General features: G+C 34.0%; 1 protein-coding gene across 1 annotated transcript in view; it reads left to right on the plus strand.

Annotated features, from left to right (window-relative positions):
- Positions 1 to 19774, plus strand: part of LOC132704491 (uncharacterized) — an 85718-nt gene that overhangs the window by 254 nt on the left and 65690 nt on the right. The window lies entirely within an intron of this gene.

The raw sequence follows: 19774 nt of genomic DNA on the forward strand, positions 1-19774 counted from the left end.
TTTGATGTTGTGTAGTTTAACTTCTGCCTGCTCGATGTGTTTTGCAAACTTTGCGGAATAGAATTTTTAACGCACGCACACACTACGGCGTCCTAATTTACTTTTACATCTACACCTGTCCGGTTTTGTTTATCCGCTACGATGAATAAAGGACCGGGGGAAAAAATACCAAAAACAAAAATCCCGCTCAAAAATATAGTTTCCGGCAGTCGCTAATAGTCCGGCGGTTTTTCATTTTAAATTGTTTAAAATCAATAGATTTTTTTGTAAAACCATGTAACTCTAACTTAATCCTCTATAAAGTTACTTTTTAGCGTTTTAGTTATAATTATTTTAAACATCGCGTTTATTGAACTAAAATTTTATCTTAGCTACCATAATACTAATCTCTTACAGTGCAGCAAAAATTAAAAATAAAACTTAATAAATAAAAGTTTATCAGCGTACGAAAAAAACGCATTTGTATTAATTATCCAAAATAAGGATGTGCGGCTCTTGAGCATTGATCTAACAACAACTGAGAGATACAGCTATCTAATGTTGCACGAAAAAAATCCAAGAAACTTTTAAAATTAAGGACACCATCGACTCCAATAGAATTTTTTGTCATTACAATTCGCTTCCTAAACTATCAAAAATTTACTGAAGCTAAATAACCCATAATTTGCGGACTATTTTCGATAATATTAACAAAAATTCTTGAACAGAAAATATAACAAAATTCTCTTATTTTTTCGTGAGTAGAATGAAATCAATAATAATTTCAAATAATTGTTTTCAAATAATTGTTTTATTACCCAATCGCCGAAGAATGAAAAATTTCAGGTGTTTTTATGTAACACAAAAAACTTAAAAACTACGTATAGTTCAAAATAAGGCATATTTTTGGCGCAACATTAGATTATTAGCACTGAGAAGAGTCTTCTTCTTCTTCTTACTACGCCCTCTCCTTTCGAAGGTCGGCGATCCAAATGGCTATTGTGGCTCGGGAAACTGCAGCCCGGAATATTTCTATTGATGAGCGATTAAACCACCTCCTGAGGTCCTTGAGCCACGAGTTTTGACGTCTTCCTATCGATCTTTTACCTTGGACTTTGCCCTCTATTATCAGCCTCAGAAATTCATATTTTTCGCCCCTCATAACATGGCCAAGATACTGCACTTTTCTCTGTTTTATTATATTTAATAATTCGCGAGACCCGTGCATGCGATTCAAAACCTCATTATTGGTGATTTTCTGTACCCATGAGATCCGCAGTATTCTTCTATATATGTACATCTCGAACGCTTCTAGTCTCTTCTCTGTTTGAGCATCGAGTGTCCAGCTCTCGCATCCATAAAGCAAAACAGAGAAGATGAAGCATCTCACCATTCTCAATCTGAGCTCAAGACTTATGTCAGATCTTATGAAGAATACCCTCATGCTCATAAATGTTCTTCTCGCCTGCTCGATTCTCGACAATATTTCCTTCTTCGGATTACATTGGCTATTGATATTGGCTCCCAGGTATTTGATTGAGTCGACTTGTTCAACTGGCTTCCCATTAACATTTAGATGTACATGAGTAACCGTTTTTGAGAACGCTAGTGTTTTGGTTTTGGCGACATTTAATTGCAATCCGAAAAAGTGGCTATAATGGACTATGCGATCTATCATGATTTGTAGCTCGGACGGACTGCTTGCCATGACAACAGTGTCGTCCGCGTACCTGATATTGGTTATGCTGATGCCATTGATCTTTATTCCTCCGTTAATTCCATCCATTGCCTCTCTGAATATAGCCTCCGAGTAGAGGTTAAACAATAGTGGGGACAGCACACAACCCTGGCGAACTCCCCTCTTGATCAGTATCTCATCTGATATGTTTTGCTCGATGTTGACCACTGCTGTTTGCCTCCAGTAAAGTTCTGAAATAATACGTAAGTCCTGCTCATCGATACCGGTTGCTGTTAGTATTTCGATCATCTTTTGATGGTTGACGCAATCGAATGCTTTGCGGTAGTCGATAAAACATGCATATACGCTTACATTCATGTCCCTGCATCTTTGTGTTAACACTTTCAGAGAGAAGAGTGCTTCGCGTGTACCTAGTCCGTTTCGGAATCCAAACTGAGTTTCGCCTATTTGCAGTTCGCATTTCCTGTATATTCTTGTGTGGACAATTCTAAAAAATATTTTGAGCACGTGGGACATGAGGCTAATCATTCTATAATCGTCACAATTAGAGGCATTGACTTTTTTGGGCAGCGTTATAAAAGTTGACTTTAGCCAATCGGCTGGTATCTTGCCCGAACTATAGATCTTGTTAAACAGTGATGTTATCAAATCCAAGCTTTTGCCTTCATTATCTGCTATTAGTTTAAGTGTTTCTGCATGAATTTTGTCTGGCCCAGTAGCTTTTCTATTTTTTTGTGATCTGATGGCGTGCATGACCTCATATTTGGATATTACTGGACCTTTTTCGTTTAGTTCGCTGTTATATGAGGGTGGGGTGTGTGTTCTTTCGTCGTTGTATAGCTGTTCGATGTACTCATGCCATCTTTTCAGTTTAGCATCTATTCCCGTAATTATTTCATTGTGTTTGTCCCTAAGTATTGATGCATGGTGTCGCCTGTGTTTGCCTGTCATCTCTTTTATTCTTTTATGCAGATTAAAGCTGTCATGTTTTGATTGTAGCTCCTCTATTTCTTGGCATTTTGCTATCAACCATTGTTCCTTTGCCTCTCTGCATTTCTTTCTAATAGTTCTATTTAGTTGTTTGTATTCTGTCGGCTTTGTTTTAAGTTTCCTTCTCTCATTCATTAGGTCCATAATTTCCTGTGTCATCCACTCTTTCTTCCTGTCGTTCTTTATGTAGCCGATGTCCTGTTCCTCTATGTTGGTTATTTTGTTTTTAAATATGTTCCATGTCGTCTCTATTTCCCTTTCTGGTGCCAAACTGACTGCTGCTTCTATTTCTCTTTCTATTTTCAAACTTATTTCTTGTTTCTTTTTGGTGTTATTCAGTTGTGCAAAGTCTATTTGTTTTGTGGTCTTTTCCCTTTTGGTATTCATAAATCGTTTGAGTTTGAAGTCTATCACCACAGGATTGTGATCACTATTAATGTCTGCGCCAGGGTATGTTTTCACTGCTTTTATGTATTTTTTGAATTCCTGTCCTATGAGAATAAAATCAATCTGGTTTCTGATAATCGTCCCCTCTCTGTCTGCAGGTGATCTCCAGGTATATAGTCTTCTGGGGTGAAGCTTAAAAAAGGTGTTAGTTATGATTAGGTTGTTTTCTACACAGAACTGTATCAGTCTGTCGCCTCTTTCATTGCGCGTTCCAAGACCGTAATTCCCTACACTATCTCCATCAGAACCACGGCCTACCTTGGCATTGAAGTCACCAATAACCATACTTATTTCACCCTTCCTTGTCAGTCGCATGGCTTCATCAACTTGGGAGTAGAATTCTTCGATTTCTTGGTCTGATTTGTCCTGTGTTGGAGCGTAGATCTGGATTATGTTTAAATTTCTGTGGGTTGTTTGTAGTTTTAGCATCATGACCCTATCACTTAGGGGAATGAACTCTGTCACTGACTTTGCTATTCTCTCTGAGACAAGTATTGCCGTTCCATATCTATGGTCCGGATCAGTGCCTCCTGAATAGTACATGGTCCCTCTTTTAGTTTTTTGTTTTCCAGAGTTAGGCCATCTGACTTCACTCATTCCCATGATGTCTATGTTCAATCTGTTCATCTCGCATTCAACGTTTGTAAGTTTTCCTGCCATAAATAAGCTGCGTGTATTCCATGTGGCAATGCGGACGATTTTACCGTAGATTTTGAATTTTTCGCTGTCTCTATCTGCATATTTCTCACTAGTGGAAGACGGGGGTATTCTTCGCACCCTCTCCCCACTTAAGGGGTGCCCCGGACTGAGGGCCATTTTTGTGTTTTCTTCAGCCATTGAGATTTTTTGGAAAGTATAATACAGTAAGAGTTCCGTTTCTTTTCTGTATCGCAGTACCACAACTATTAAAACTGCTACAGTCATACTTGTAGTGATCCAGTAATGAGCCGGTCCAGAGTCATTTTCTTTGCGCCCCATCCTGGTACTGGTGGTCGCTGCTGCCCTCCACCAGGGATATTTATTGACCTCCCAGTCTAGATCCGTACTGTTCTGCGTTAACAGGATCACCTCGAGTAGGATGTGGCTCTGCACCACGCAGTACGGTCCTGGCTGAGGAGAGGCTATGTGTGCTTTTAGGCACGGACGCGTCACCCAGCCCTGGTTGTCATGAGGACCAGTGCCCAGTCATCCCGAAGCAAAGGTGCTACCTCTCTAACAAACCTTGAACCCGAGAAGAGTCTACGAAACTGGAATTTATATTTCAAAAAAACGCCCATCAATCTCCCATCACAGAGACGCGCAAAAAATTATTTAAAAATTATGAATGGTTTTTTTTCGCGTCGGATCGATTGACTGGACTCTCACAGATATTCGGTTTGCAATATATTATTCAAAATCCCACCAAGACAAAAATTAAACATCATTGCTATTTCAAATTTTTCTTTCTCGTGTAGAACCAAATGATGCGCTCATATTACTTAATTACGATACCAAAACTGCTTGGAATGTTGATAGTGCATCCGGGAATTATTAGAAAGAAGAAAAACTTTAATGTAATGTTACACATATAATTTCTAATAAAAAAACAGAAATCTACTTTGAATTATACGGCCTCAAGAGTGTATCCCTGCCTCAATTTTAAAACCGATAGTTCCAACGAGTACCGCAAATCTTGCTCGCAAGTTTTTGAGGTACGAATCTTAACACGGTCCTGAAAGAGCAAAACTTTGAATTCACTTTACTTTAATTGCCATTAAAGAGTGTGTGTAAAATCAAATCCTTTGTTAATATTTGAAGTATTGTTGTGATGCAGTCAGAAATTGTATATTAAATAATAACGAAAAAATGCATTCGTTCAAAAAGCGGAAGTTAAACAAATATTCAAAGGGTCAAAGATCTAAACTAACTAAAACTTTCATTCATTCGTTGCTTAATACCTTCTTAATTAAAAACCCTGTATATTAAAATCTTCCATAAATTAACTAACGGGAAAAATAGTATCTGGTGCAATTAACATAATATAGTCAATTTTTTGTTGAGAACTTAAAATCCAAATTGAAAACTTTAATTCAAACTCCTATAATCTGTGGCGTTTTCGTTGCCCTTAATTACAAATATTCCAGTAATTTACTTCGGAGCCATGCAATTAACATTTAAATATTTTACCAAACAATAAACACAAAATTTTACTTGACGATTTAAAATAGCGAACTGTTTTACGGTAAAATTTGGTATAGCTTCTGATATAGTCGAATATGCAAAATGCGTGTTTCACAAACAGCCAAGAAACTTTCGCTACCTGAAACAAGATTATTATTTACAAGGAACAAACTTTGAAAGTTATTTCCGTAACTTATAAGACAGCGACGTACCTTAATAAACATTCGGGTTTTCCTGGAATTTATCGCGAAGACTTTCGTAAAACACACAATATACCAGACTTGTAACGCATTGATTTAATCGTATGGGAAAAAATAACATTCAACTAAACAGTTTCCTTGGAAGATTAAGCTTTAACTGAAGATTAGAACAGCCTACAAGTCATATGGAATTTGTGAGAAATTGGTTGAAATTAGTGGGTATATTAACTGATTATAACAAATCTAGCCAGAAAATATTTTAAAATGTAAATTAAAAATTAATTTTTCCATTTTGACGGGAAAGTCTCGGACCGAACATGAAAGTAGTTGTATGTATGTAGATTCGCCAAAGATACTCTAAAATACGTACTTCAGTCTGTAAAATGCCTAATTACACACCGATCTGGCGTGCGGGACGCGTCACTTTACCACGTCAGTTTCGTTTTTCACGGATTCGAGCCACTTCGGACATTTCCGCGATTTTACCGCACGGATTTGGGAGCAACCGGATGTTTTCGGAGATATTTCCCACGTTTTGAATTTTGACGTTTGTCAAATCTGACGGTCATGTCAGTGAATTTATTGTTGTTTTGCAAAAATTTACCCAAAAACTAATACCCAGAAAACTGTTATTCAATATATCAGACAATTTAAATACTACGTGTTATAAATTACAATTAAAATCTAGTTGACTAGTCGGTAAGTAAAGTGACATTTATAAATTAAGTTTCCCACAGAAATTGTATATACCGTTTGCATGAACTTTAGTGGTTTTTACAGTTTTTATATTAATATCTTGCCAAGACCTATTGTACCATTTTCAAATATCCATATCTTATCAGTACAAACAAACAAAATTAAAGGTTAGCACGTGTTTTTTCTTGCTTATATGATCTTAAAAATGTAATCCCCTTAAAAGCTATCTCCTTGGGTGATTCTTCTTCCAGTTACAGTCTTTTTCTTAAAACATCTACTTAGTGATCAATTGTAAAAGTTAAATAAGCAACATAACGTTTTGAAATTGTGTTTATTCCGTTGTTTATATGACATATCCAATAACACATCTCTCTCTGTCTAAAGTATACAGTTAAAAAGAGACAACAATAACAGAACCCATCGGAACGATAAACGAATAGGCTTAATGGCAACTATTAAATAATTTTTTTAAATGGTACGACATTTAGTAATCCGATAATCTGTTAGGTCGTAGAAAAAGGATAGTATACAACAAGTTCGGTAAACTCAAATGCCGTTTACCGCACTTGTTGCATAATATACTATTGTCGTATCAAACTTATTAAGAAATGATTTGAAGAATAACAAAAATGGTTTCATGCAAGCGGATTAAAGGAGGCTAGCCAACATTAATTCAAAGATTTGCATAACGTATGTTTTAAATTTAAACTTAAAATTAATCTGGCACTCTATATACATCAATATAAAACAGAACTGTCCAAAAACTAAATTTCGGACAAGTCTTTGAAAGGTTTTCCGGAAAAAAGAACGAAATGTACATTTCTTGTTCTTTGCTATGTATAAATATATCATCTAGGTGCTTCGCATGATCCGGGTTCATAGGATTTTTTAAACTATCTTTGTCTCTCATATAAATAAGTTTTCCACCAACTTTTTCAAACACAAACCACCAGAATAATGTGTTCGTTTATTTAGTTAGTTCTTGGATAATTCATGTAATTTCTTAATTAAAATTGTGTTTTGATCTCTCCAGCTTTTACCGGCTACTGGTTGTTTTTTATGTGCTTAATTGAATAAATAATATTACATAATAAATTAAATAAATTTTACGAGTCTTTGCCGACTAAAAAACGACCAACTTGAAAATTTGATGGAATCTGGGCATGTTTTGAAAAAATTCTGCAGAAAAAAATTCTATTTTCTTTTATACTCTGTTAATAAGAAATGGTCAGTTTTATCGGATGGTCGCAAATCATATAAAATATAACATTTCTTCCACAGAACAAATACGAGCGTCCGTACGGCAAACAGAGAACGCAATAAATTTCCGCACTAATAAAGCTCTAATCTTTATTGGCCGTATTATACACATTTTGATATAGTTTCGATTATTTTCCATTATTTATTACGATTTTGGCACGAAGGATTTCAATAAAAGTCGTCGATACATTAGCGACAATACATTCCTTTATTTGGCGGTAGAGATAAAAATGCTTTCTGGTTTTGGTCAGGACGAGCGTTTTATATGCCAAGGTAATGTTTCTCCATCAGCTTAATACATTATCTCCTTTTGTTCCCTTGTTTCTGCTTTATTGGCAATTTGTTGGCAGGTACGCTTTTACAGTAATAGCCACCGGTGTGGGCTGGTTGCGATTTTTGATATGGTTTCGGTAGGTTTGCTAAACACCACTGAATAATACTATACTATAGTAAGCAACAAGTTTGTGCTTTTTAAATGAATGACTCAACCAATAGTTTTTGGGTACATTTTTGCAAAACAACACGAATATACTTAATGCAGCGTGACTATTAAAAATGACAAACTTCAAAATATCATCAGTATTTAAAATTTACCGAAAACATCCGATCGCCTGATAAGAAAGAGACTAGAAAATATTTAAATATTTAACACTTATCTCTGTTGGCCAGGTTCTTTGTTTAACAAAAATTTAGCAGCCACAAAAATTGCACTAATAAAATTACAAAAACTAACGCAAATAATTTTAATAAATATCTTAAGGTCGATCCAACTAAATATGACAAATCATTCCTAAGATTATGAGACTGATTTTTACCTTGGGTGGTAAGTGGATGGTAAGTGTCCTTTTTGTGATGAATTCGAATCAGGGTAAAATGAACCAAAATATAATCATGTTGCCCAGAGAAAGGGGTCTGCAATAGACACGATAATGCGTACCATGTTTGAAGGGTTCCGATTAAATATATAGGACTCGATAAAGAGATAGAAAGTTAATCGATATGATGAGGCGATGACATTTTGTCATCTATTGTGAGACCCAATAGACACTGTTTCATTCCATTAATTTCGAGTTAGGCAGTATTTTCAAAGTTTGGGTTTTATCTTTGTTTAAAGGAGGATTATCATCTTTCAACTAGGTCTAAAGCAGCATTTGAACTATCAGACAAAGTTTCAATGCTACTGGTACAGTCTAAGAGCTAGCCACGTTTTCGAAAGAGAATTTCAGGTAGGCCTGTTTTTAAATATGCTATATCTCTCATTCTCCCGGACGTCATATGGGCTATCTGGCTGCCGGTAGTGTATTTGTACAAGTAAAATATAAATTTTTCAGATCATTTTAAGAAGGTTTCTTTTTTTTTATATTTTAATTGAAATTTTTGACACATGAATCCATTATTTCCGGCTATTTTTATTGTTGTTTAAGCTGTCCCAAACGCTAATTTTGGATAAAAATTTTTTTTTTTTCAAAATATTCTACTATGGCTGAAATTTTTATATGATGGTATTTGCATATCTAGACCAATCTAAAAGTGACAAGTTATTGGGCATGTTGGATTGTCACGCGCTAGTTGCGCACGCGAGATAGACGACAGCAGTTGTTTTTAGTCGACATGGCGTCAGTTTAGTCATATTGGTGCATTGGTTGATGTTATTTTTAATGTTTTCAACGAAATTTTGCTACAATGACTGATGATGCTGCGATTTAAGTCCAATCGTGTCGATACCGCATTCGATCAATATTTTACACCGTCGTTCACGGCGGAATGAATCAATCAGCCAAGTTAAAATCAAATTCGTCCACATAATTTTGTACCTCAGTTTAAAAATATTTATTTTAAAGAAGCCCTAGTCGATTTTTTTATTGGCCATTTGGCTTATGATGAAAGGTCTGCTTATGTGAATTTCAATAAGTGCCATTCATACAGGGTTGAAAGTGATAAAGTTATTCAAACTGTTGAAGAATCATTATCTTGTGAAGAACACGAAGAAGCCGATTCTCGACTAATATATTACATTTGGGAAATAAATGTCGATGCCGAAATTGTAATACGCTGCTCTGACCCAAATATTTTAATAATACTTCTTAGTAACACGGATCACTTGAATGCATCATTAAAACTCAGTACGAAATTCTAAGGAATTCTTTATCGAAAGCTCTACCGTAATTTCACACACTCACAGGATGCGGCTACCGGAACACTAAACATCAACCTTTTAAACTGTTAGAGCAATCAGAACAGTATCAGCCAGCCTGTCAAAATATTATAACAAATGATGATGAATGGCTGGATGAGACATTTAAAATCTTAGAAAAATTTATTTGTCATATTTACGGAGCTCGTCATTCTTGCAACGTCAACTGTTTTTAAACGCCGCTCTAAAAAAGTGGAAGATAATTTTGAGAAAAAATTCCGTAATTTTAACCCATCAGGCCTCCCATGTAAAGCTGAATTGTATCAGCATTTACTATGAGTCCGTTACGTCACGAAGTTTTGGAGAAATACTCATTTAAAACAGCCCACATCCCTATCACATCAAGCTTCCGGCTGTATCTTAAACCACAATAAATATGATTTTACCTGGATTGTTCGAGAGCAATTACCTTCAATGGTTGCCGACATTATTATTAAAAAAGATTATAAAATGTTTCATTCTAGAGATGATGATGACGATGAAAATGACAACAGGGATGATGATGATGGTTATCAAGGTGCCTCCTTTTTTTGTGATACAATTATGGATTAAAAATTCTAAGCTTAATTTTCCCGTGACCGTACGAATATATTTTTTTTTTATTTTCATACTTTAGGTTGGTCATTGTCTTAATTTTGTACAACAAAAAATGATTATTTTGATATCGTATTAATCCACAAATTTCTCTGAACTTTATTTCGACAACTACACACCTACACTACACCAAGCAAAATGGCGGAAGGTTGTTTAGCAAATTGATTTAAGGTTTTTAGATGTACAAATATTATTATATAAAAATTTCAGCCATACTAAAATATTTTGAAAAAAAAATTATTCAAAATTAGCGTTTGCCACAGCTTAAACAAACAAAGTAAATAGGAAATATCTATGGCAAACTAATAAATTTTTTCTCAAAGTTTTTTTCAAAAAGTTTTTCAAAAAAATACACCAATCTGTCCTTTAAATCTATGCATTTTAAGACCATTCAACTTAATCATAACGTTCAGAATCACTCACATTAGATCGTTTCGATTGACAAAGTGAAAGCGAAGTCCGTGGCTATTATTTAAATTGCAGATATATCGAATTGCTTTAGTTAATTCAACAAACTAACCAAAACTAAATCCGAATACGTATTGCTAAGTATGCTAAGTATTGCGCCGCTCAAAATTTGAATACGGACATTAAAATTCCAACTGTTGAAGAATATAAAAATATGGGTATAATCTTCAATAATGTTTGATTTCTTACACAGGTTTCCAAAGTTCTCCAAAAGGCTTATATGTGAAGCACTTGTTCTGAGTCATATAAATTATTGTAATTTTGTCTATGTCTATGTAGGCTTGAATGTTGTATGCAAATGTAAATTACAGTTAAAGTACAGAACTCCTACATCCGATTTATTTATAACCTCAAACGAATAGGTCACCCAAGTAATAAGCTTCGCGATTAAAAAATGGTTAAATATCGAATCAACATGAATTAAATTTTACTTGTTTTCTTCACAAACTAGTGAAAAGTGACTTGTAGAAATTGCATTTATTTCCATGGAACTGCCACTATAAAAAAAAACGAAAATTAAAAAGACCATGACTAAAAGTTCCTTCTCCTATTCATTTGCTAGACTGATAGATATTCTGTTGACACAAAATATCTATCACGCTTTGCGATTCTAAATTTCATTTTATTTTCTCTATGCACATATTTTTATAAAATTCATATTACAACCTTTACTGAGCTTAAAATAAAGACCATTTAATTATTTTATTTATTAATTTATCAAAATAAAGAAGACTAAAAAATTAAAGAACGTTATGCTTAAATCGCAAATGATGTCAGAGGGGGAGAAAGATTATTTCATTAAAAAGTTAATTAATAATCTACAGTACGAGTAAAAACGCTGTTTCATTTTACTCATTTAAAGTTTTACATTATTCACTAGTATTTTTTGTCAAGAGTTTGCTGGCGCAAGAGGACCGCAAAGTAGCGAGTGTCTAAGAAACGAATGTCTAAAGTTTAAGTTTATGTTTAAAATCTAACGGAAAACAACCAATCGCTCCAAAACCCGTTACTAAAGTAATGCAAACGGTGGAAGTTTACCTCCGTCATTTTATTTATCTTTTTTTTATTTTTTACCTCATCACCAAATAATGACAACACCATCACTTTATACGCTTTAATTACAATGTATACTACCAACTATTTTCTGTGATTTTACCAGTTTCAAGTTCTTTTTTTGTTATTTGCTCTTATGTTTAATACATTTACAGATTTTGGTACCGAATTAGTGCCATATTGTATTATTGCTTTTTGTTGAGTCCGCCGGAGCAATTTTTCTCGCCCGTGTTCAAAGAATTTTTCATTATTAAAGTGCAGCGTCGGAAGATAAATTTTCCTTTCGGAAAGACAAACTTATTTTCATGTACGCGTACACCTAGAGCATAAAAGATTATTTCAACAGAACAAGAAACGCAAAAAATGGAATGACTTATTTAGTCTGCTAGTCTGGACAATTTTTTTTATCAGATCGAGTAGTAAACATTATGCAAGTTCTTCGCCTAAAAGACAATACACAAACAAAACACGAACTTGCGTCGAATAAGAGAAAACCGCAAATATCTATTGTGAAAGCGATAAAAAAAAGGTCTCAACTAGAATCTTACTAGAGAGTTTTCAATTTGGGTCTTTGTTTGTTGGGTTTGTTAATTTGGATACGAATTTTTTTCCAGACTGGTAGGTAAATATAGTATAATAAAGAATTATTTTTATTTCATATTATTTAATTATATTTATTATTATGTTTAATAATAATGTGTCAAAGAATTATGATTCAGGATTACATAAAACTGCTCCAAATATCGCGGGCTTAAACAATACTCCTGTGAAATATTTGTTTATGGCTCAATTTTGAGAATTCTTTTTTGCTGCATAGATCCTACTACTCCTAACTAATTTTCTCACATAGAATCGACTGAGCTCATGGCTTAGATATATTTTTAAATGGAAAACGACAACAGATTAGTATAGGACTACCTAAAAGTAATTAGATCATTGACCAAAGTTTTTAATGGTTTAAACAAATAAATATTGTAAACCTTGTAAATAACAATTATTCTGTATGTGATTTTAGGACAAGTTTTAATTATGCAAATTTCAAAAATAATAATAAAAAAGATTATTTAAGGGACATTTATTTTTTAATATCATCTTAAAACAATATAATTAATAAATCTTAGTTTTCGAAAGGTATAATGTAAAGAAAATTAAATTATAAATTTGGGAGAGAATTTGACAGTCGAATATTCGCGTCTCCATGGCAAACTTAGTTTTACAAGGGAAACAGTATGCCGGCGCCAATCAATTTCGATATTTCTGTTATTTTCATTATTAGATGAAAATTAACATTCCTTTTTAATAAAAATCTAATATAATATCTAACGGTTTCTAATCGCATATAATTCTAAGAAGTCGTTAGTGACTTTCAGTGAAATCTATCCATCGAAAAAAGAGTTATCAAAATTGAGCCATAAACAAACATTCTACAGGAGTAGTGCTTAAGCGAACTTCATGGAAATTAGTATAGTTCAGTTTTATGTAGTCCTGAGTAAGAATTCGTTGACACTTTATTCTTAAAGAAATACCTAATAGCCCTTCTCGATATTTGACATCAAAAATTAGTCCCAGTTAGAAACGTAATGTTTTAGTGCGCTTTCGGGAGCTCTATACAAAAAAAATTCTTCTTCTCTCTTCCCTCTCTTTTGTTAAATAGTCTCAGTTGGCTATGACTTTAAGCTGAAGCAATAAGCAAAACAAAGTTTTAGAGCATATTTCAAAGACCTAAAAATTAAAAAAAAATCAAAATCGGACCATAAAGAAAGATTTTACACGGGTGTACAGTTCTTAAGTGGGACACACTGTATATGCCTAGTGACGAGCAAAGATTTATGTCAACTTAAAAATATGATATTTTTAATTAAAATCAAATTCAATTAAATTTTGAAATATCTTATGGTTTTATGTTTTATAGCAGATAACAAATATGGCCGAAAGCAGTTCATACATTGACCAATGACGAATGACCAATGACACATGATTTCTTTTTATTTTTCTAAAATTGATTGCAATTTTTAGTTCGTCAGTGTATGTTATAAGCAGATTAGTTTTTCAAGTCCTAAAGATGGTAAACCGGCGAGAAAGCCGTGGAGTGAAATTAGTACTTTAATAGATGCTCTCCGTGAACACAGAAATTTCTGAGATCCAACGGATGCCCTATGGACAACGATCGAGAACAAAAGCGAAACACAAACAAAATATATTCGGTGTATTGAGTTTGTTTTATTTTACTTTTTGTTCTTTTAAGTCCTGAAAAGCAGGAACAAAACATAAACTCGAATAACTATTTTCCTGGTTCAGGTCTGAAGGCCGTCTACGTCCAACTTCGGAGATGGAAAGACCTCTGAAGAAGCTTGCCACTTGGGCTAGAGAAACATTAGGAAGCAATTCCAACAAACAAAGGCCTTTAAACCTGAACCAAGACGACAGTTCATCAACTGACCGCACCAGTAAAGTCGACTATCCGTTTGTCTCCAAAAGTTCCTGAATTTTTTCAGTGCGGAGTGGTTATTTTCGCTTACTCCTTGAGAAAACCATTAAGCAATAACTCGCTCACGATTTACATGCGAGATGCTTAATACATAACAAGAATTATTAATGAACACGATCCGAATTCCCCCAAGTGTAGTTACTTTCCATTTCTTGGCTTCATTGCGGATCCGCACAAAGGACGGTAAATTACGCAGTGGGTTATAGACAAGCGAAAACTATTATGAGAACAAATGGCCTCAAACCGTACGATGACTACGTTATGGCAGCAATTCCAGCTATAAAGCAGATTTGACCTAAATGAGGTTTGTGATGGGGTTGGCAAAATTAAAATAAGGAGATCGCAGATATCATTTACTCTGTTGCGGAAGAAAATGTACGTTGTTGATTTTTTCTAAAAGAAACTACAACTTATTAACGCGAATTTTAATAATTTAGTCTTCAGAAAAATCAACTAATATTTTTTGAAAACCTGAATTGTTTTTAATATTTTTCTGGATATAAGATAATGTTAATGAAAATGTTTTAAGACGAAAATGTAACAAAAAAACGAGAAAATATGCATATACAAATAAAAGAATTAAAAAAGTTTTTGACCAACAGCAATTGGATAAACACATTATATTTATTAGTGTTTTGAATCCCTCTCTCTCTCCTTCTCTGACACTCAGTATACTACAATACACTGCTTAAATATAATGACCTCAAATAATATTAAAAAAATGTGCTAAGGAAATTAAATATGAAAATAATAACTATTGACAATGAGCAGTAGCATGATACAAAATAACTGCAATATTTGAACATTTGAGTTTACCTAACAAAATAAAGAAAAACAAATTTATGTTGTTTTTGCGAGTAACGACTGAGTTGATGTTTTAAGCTTTATATAAGTCACTATATAGTCCAAGAGCGCAATTCAATGGGATTTTTTGAGAAATTTAAAAAATCTTAAAAATTTCTTTAGTTTCACGAGATTGTTATTGTCAACAATGTTGAATATCTTCAGTCTACTGAACATCTTTCCAATGCAGACTTTTACTCAATGTTATTGCTTTAACATCTAATAACAATGTTAAAATTGTTTTCAATTTTTTTATTATTCCTTTTCTTTCTCTTTAACTACGCATAATGAAAAAATTAGCAGCGGCATCAACATTTTGTTTTTCCCTTAACTTTACCACAACTATTTCAATGTACTGTGCGTTCTATTTCTATTGATAACATTATAGGAAATCTTCATATAATTATTTCAAAGACTGTCGTGACTGACTGCAACAATAATAATGATTTACAAATTAAAGTAGAACAAAAACACTAAAAATGACAAGACACTGTAGTAAAAAATTCTTTAACTATTCTAAGTAATGCTATATGTGACCACCATTTTCCTGAACACATTTCTCGTAGACTCTAATTGTATGATGTCTTGCATTTAGTAACGTTTCCGGATTGTCTCTTAATTGATTGATTGCCTCTGAAATCCTTTGCCGAAGTTTCACGACTTCATTACAAGGAGTTCTGTGTTCTTGATTTTATGTGTCCCCAAAAGAAAAAAATCCATTAAAGTTAAGTCGGGGCTGTCGGCTGGCTGACCACATTTTCAACTTGCATAACATTGTGAGGAGGGGCACCGTCTTGTTGCCATATAATATTTAAGGGTAAATCATCTATATATTGTTCTATTTCATGCTTTAAGAATTGCGAATATTGATCTCCAGTTAACTTTTGATGTATAAATATCGGACCCAAAATATTCCCATATATGACACCACACCATACATTAGTTTATTGGTAGCCCTGGGTTGTTGTTTCATGTATTTGTCTAGGAATATTTAAAGACCAATATGGCGTATTTTGTCTATTATAACCCTTTCTTGTAGTGAACGAATTTTCATCAGTAAATAAAATGTTTTTCAGAAAATTATTATTCTTTCTTCTGCACTTAGTTTTTGAGTTTAACGAAATTTAAATGCATGATATTTATATTCTTTGAAAACTGAGCGGATTGATACCTGTCTCTTCATATACTCTAGTGATAGAGGAAACTGGATGTGCTTAATAGAATCCTAATATGTTTGACTTATTTTCTTCATTTGCATTTGAATTTGCATTTGCATTTGCTGCATATCTCTGTAGCATTTAATACGTTACCCTTTTCTGCAAATTTCGTTGGAAATATCTGTTTTGAAGGAAGTATACTAAGTATGCTAAATTCGGGAAAAACCATTTTAACAATAATGACTTGGACAATAATTCAACCATCAACGTTGTTTACCAATATGTCAAACATAAACATGTTTTATGTCAGTCAGGGCACTCTTTGATATATATAGAAATTTCCTATTTATGCCTATTTGTCAAACACGAGGGGACTACATCATTGTAATCGGAATAATCAGAATATTCTATTAAACACATGTTTAATATACAGGGTGTTCCATAAAAAAAAAGATGTGTATGTCAGAAAATTTAATAGTGTTTTGTTTTATACGGAAAAAGCTTGGCTTCTAACCCTACATTCTGTTTTTTGTTTACCTTGATATCTCTAAAAATAAGAAAGTTATAGCCAATTAAAATGTTATCAAGATCAATGGAACGCACGGTACATGCAAAGATTTGAAATCAACTCTTTTAAGACGGGTGGAATAGAATATGAATGTAGTGCTTTTTATTATATTTCCTGGTACAGATAAACAGAGGGAAGACGAATCCTTAATAATTTATGAGCTGTTTTCTTAGCTCGCGTTCCAATTTAGACGAAAAGTTTGTACGTCTGCAAAGATGTCAATGGCAGGATATATCCACGAACTCTGGATATTTTAATGAGATAACTTGAACAAACATTGCAGCCGCACAGAACTCTTCATGACAAGATTTTAGAACGTCTAAATTTTAACAAATGTTTTGGATTTTCTCCGTAAGTTTATTCTAAGCATTCGGTAAAATGCGAACTACACACATATTTACCCTTCTAAACAAATATATTACAAACAATTATTCATTTTCATTTCATTCAAATTTTAAACCTATTGCCATTATAATAATAATAATAATAATAATAATAATTTCGAATTAGGTCCTCATTCATGGTTTGGTGAAAAGACTATGCATATCAAAAATCCACTCTCAACTTAGCAATTTACTGAAACACCTTATGATAAAAAAGAGTGACAATGCAATAAAGAGAGAGTAAAATATCCAATGTATTCTACATGGATAATATCAAAGTATATGATAAAACCCGACAGGTCGTGCAGCAAAGTAATTAAGATGGAAATGGAGCTTGGGATATATGCAATACATGTAAATCGAAAAAAAATCACGCAGACTGAGGACATGACACTAATGGACAACACAACAATAATTTCATCTTTATGTCCAGAGGACGGACGGCTTCAGCAGGATCTAAGGATAGGCAAGAAAACTAACCAAGAAAGACTAACAACAGAATTCTTTCAAAGGCTCAAAATAATTTTATAAAAGGCAACTGAAATCTAAAAATAAAATCTATGCCATTAATGGATAGGCAATATCAGGATATCCTACTCATTTAGAGTAATAGACTGGACAAAAGCAAAAATACAACATTTAGATAGGCAGGTACGAACAACGAATACACCATCTAAAATCTGCGGTTTAACGACTATACATGCAACATGAAACAAAAAATGTAAGAAAATACATTAAAAATAAAAACTTACATGGCAAGGAAAAGTTTTCCATGCCAGATATTAAAACCCACTGCACCAAGAAGAAGAAATCCGTCACAAAACCGCTAGACGAAAATCTGGGAAAAGAATATACAAGACAAGAAACTCCGATATCAACCTCTAGCGGACGAGATCATAAACCTGTGGAATTGAAGAAATGTATTAAACATTTTATAATTTATGCAAACGGTCTACTACAGGCAAAAATTAATGTACAAGTTATTTTATTACTAACTGCCATCGTTCTGAGAACACTTCCCCCGATGCCTTTGCCTTGTCACAACATCCCGCAACCAACTGAAACATCCACTTAACAAGTACGAAAATTAATCTTCTTACGATCCAGGACCAGGTAATGAATACCAGAAATTGCCAGAGGCACATCATCGGAAATTCCCAAATAACAGATAATAGTGTAGAAAATGCCATGGAAAGCCCGAGACCATCCAGCACATAGTGGAAGCACGCAGTAAACTCTCACAGACTGTTACAACCAAGTAGCAAACATAATGCACCAAAAATTGGGAAACAGCAACAATCTTCTAGCAGAAGAGGCTACGAATATTCCCCGGAAATAGTATTGAGATCTGTAGATATCAAAATATAATACGACCGTACAATGGTAACCGATAGAACCGTGCATTTCAACAGACCGGATATCACCTTATTAGATAAGAAAAGAAGCATTTATTATAGACATTGCTGTCACTAATATACACAATCTCCAACACAGAATCAACAAGAAGATACAGAAATACCCATAGCTTAAATTTGAATGAAGACTGACTTAAAAACTAACCGAACTTCGCATCCTATCAATCGTAATCTCGACCACAGGAATCATACTTTTAGGCCTACAAGAAAACATCAAAACCGTAGGATTGAATCCAAACTTATTCAAAATAATACATAAAGTCGTCATTCTGAACACCACACGAATCACCCCCAAATTTCTCGAGGATTGAAGATGTGGACACACTTCCCGCCATTACACCAATTTTGCGAAAGCTGAGAAAGAAAAATAATTATAATAATAATAAATACCAAGTAAAGATCTAGTGGCCCATCGTGGGTATCCAGGGAAGCTTAAAGATTCCAAAAGTCAGAATGGAAGAGGGGGGCTCATTTAGTACCCTATGCTTTTATTTTTCTTTGAACCCTTTATCCAACGCTATAAAGGACGCAGGGTATGAATTTGAAATAAAGAACGTAAAACAAAAGCACATATTAAGTCACCTTTTTTACATGGATGACCTCCAACAAAAACCATCTAGAAACGGTCCTGGGTCTGGTGCAGAAAATTTGTTCTGAGATTGGGATGACTTTTGGCGCTAGCAAGTGCCGAACTGTATTCACTGAAAAAGGAAAACTGAAACAAGGCCCGGAAATAACGTTGGATGACAAAATTAGAATCTCGCCGATGTAAAGCTCCCCCTACAAATACCTGGGAATCTTACAAACAAACAAGGTCGAACATTCCAGAGTCAAAGAAATTCTTCTGAAGACTTTTGAAGGACAGTTGAAATCCATTTTGAAAACCAAACTTACCTCGGGCAATATTGTAAAATCTATTAACAGCTACGCAATCCCGATTCTAGGATGTTATGTCAACAGGACAATACGAACTCACCTTACGAAATTCAGAATGCATCACCCAAGAGCCTCAGTTGAGCGTGTCACGCTATCAAGGAAGACCAAGGAGGTAGAGGAATAACGGATGTTGTGGATGCATGTGCCCAGCAGGCACAGAGCCTAAGACTATATTTTCTAAGAACACCAGACGAAAAGATGTTCTTGATAAATGGAAAGGAATTGCAGACAGCACGGTTAGGAA

Source organism: Cylas formicarius, unplaced genomic scaffold, assembly GCF_029955315.1.
Source record: "Cylas formicarius isolate icCylForm1 unplaced genomic scaffold, icCylForm1.1 PGA_scaffold_7__23_contigs__length_41026272, whole genome shotgun sequence".
In the NCBI taxonomy this organism is placed as follows: Eukaryota; Metazoa; Arthropoda; class Insecta; order Coleoptera; family Brentidae; genus Cylas; species Cylas formicarius.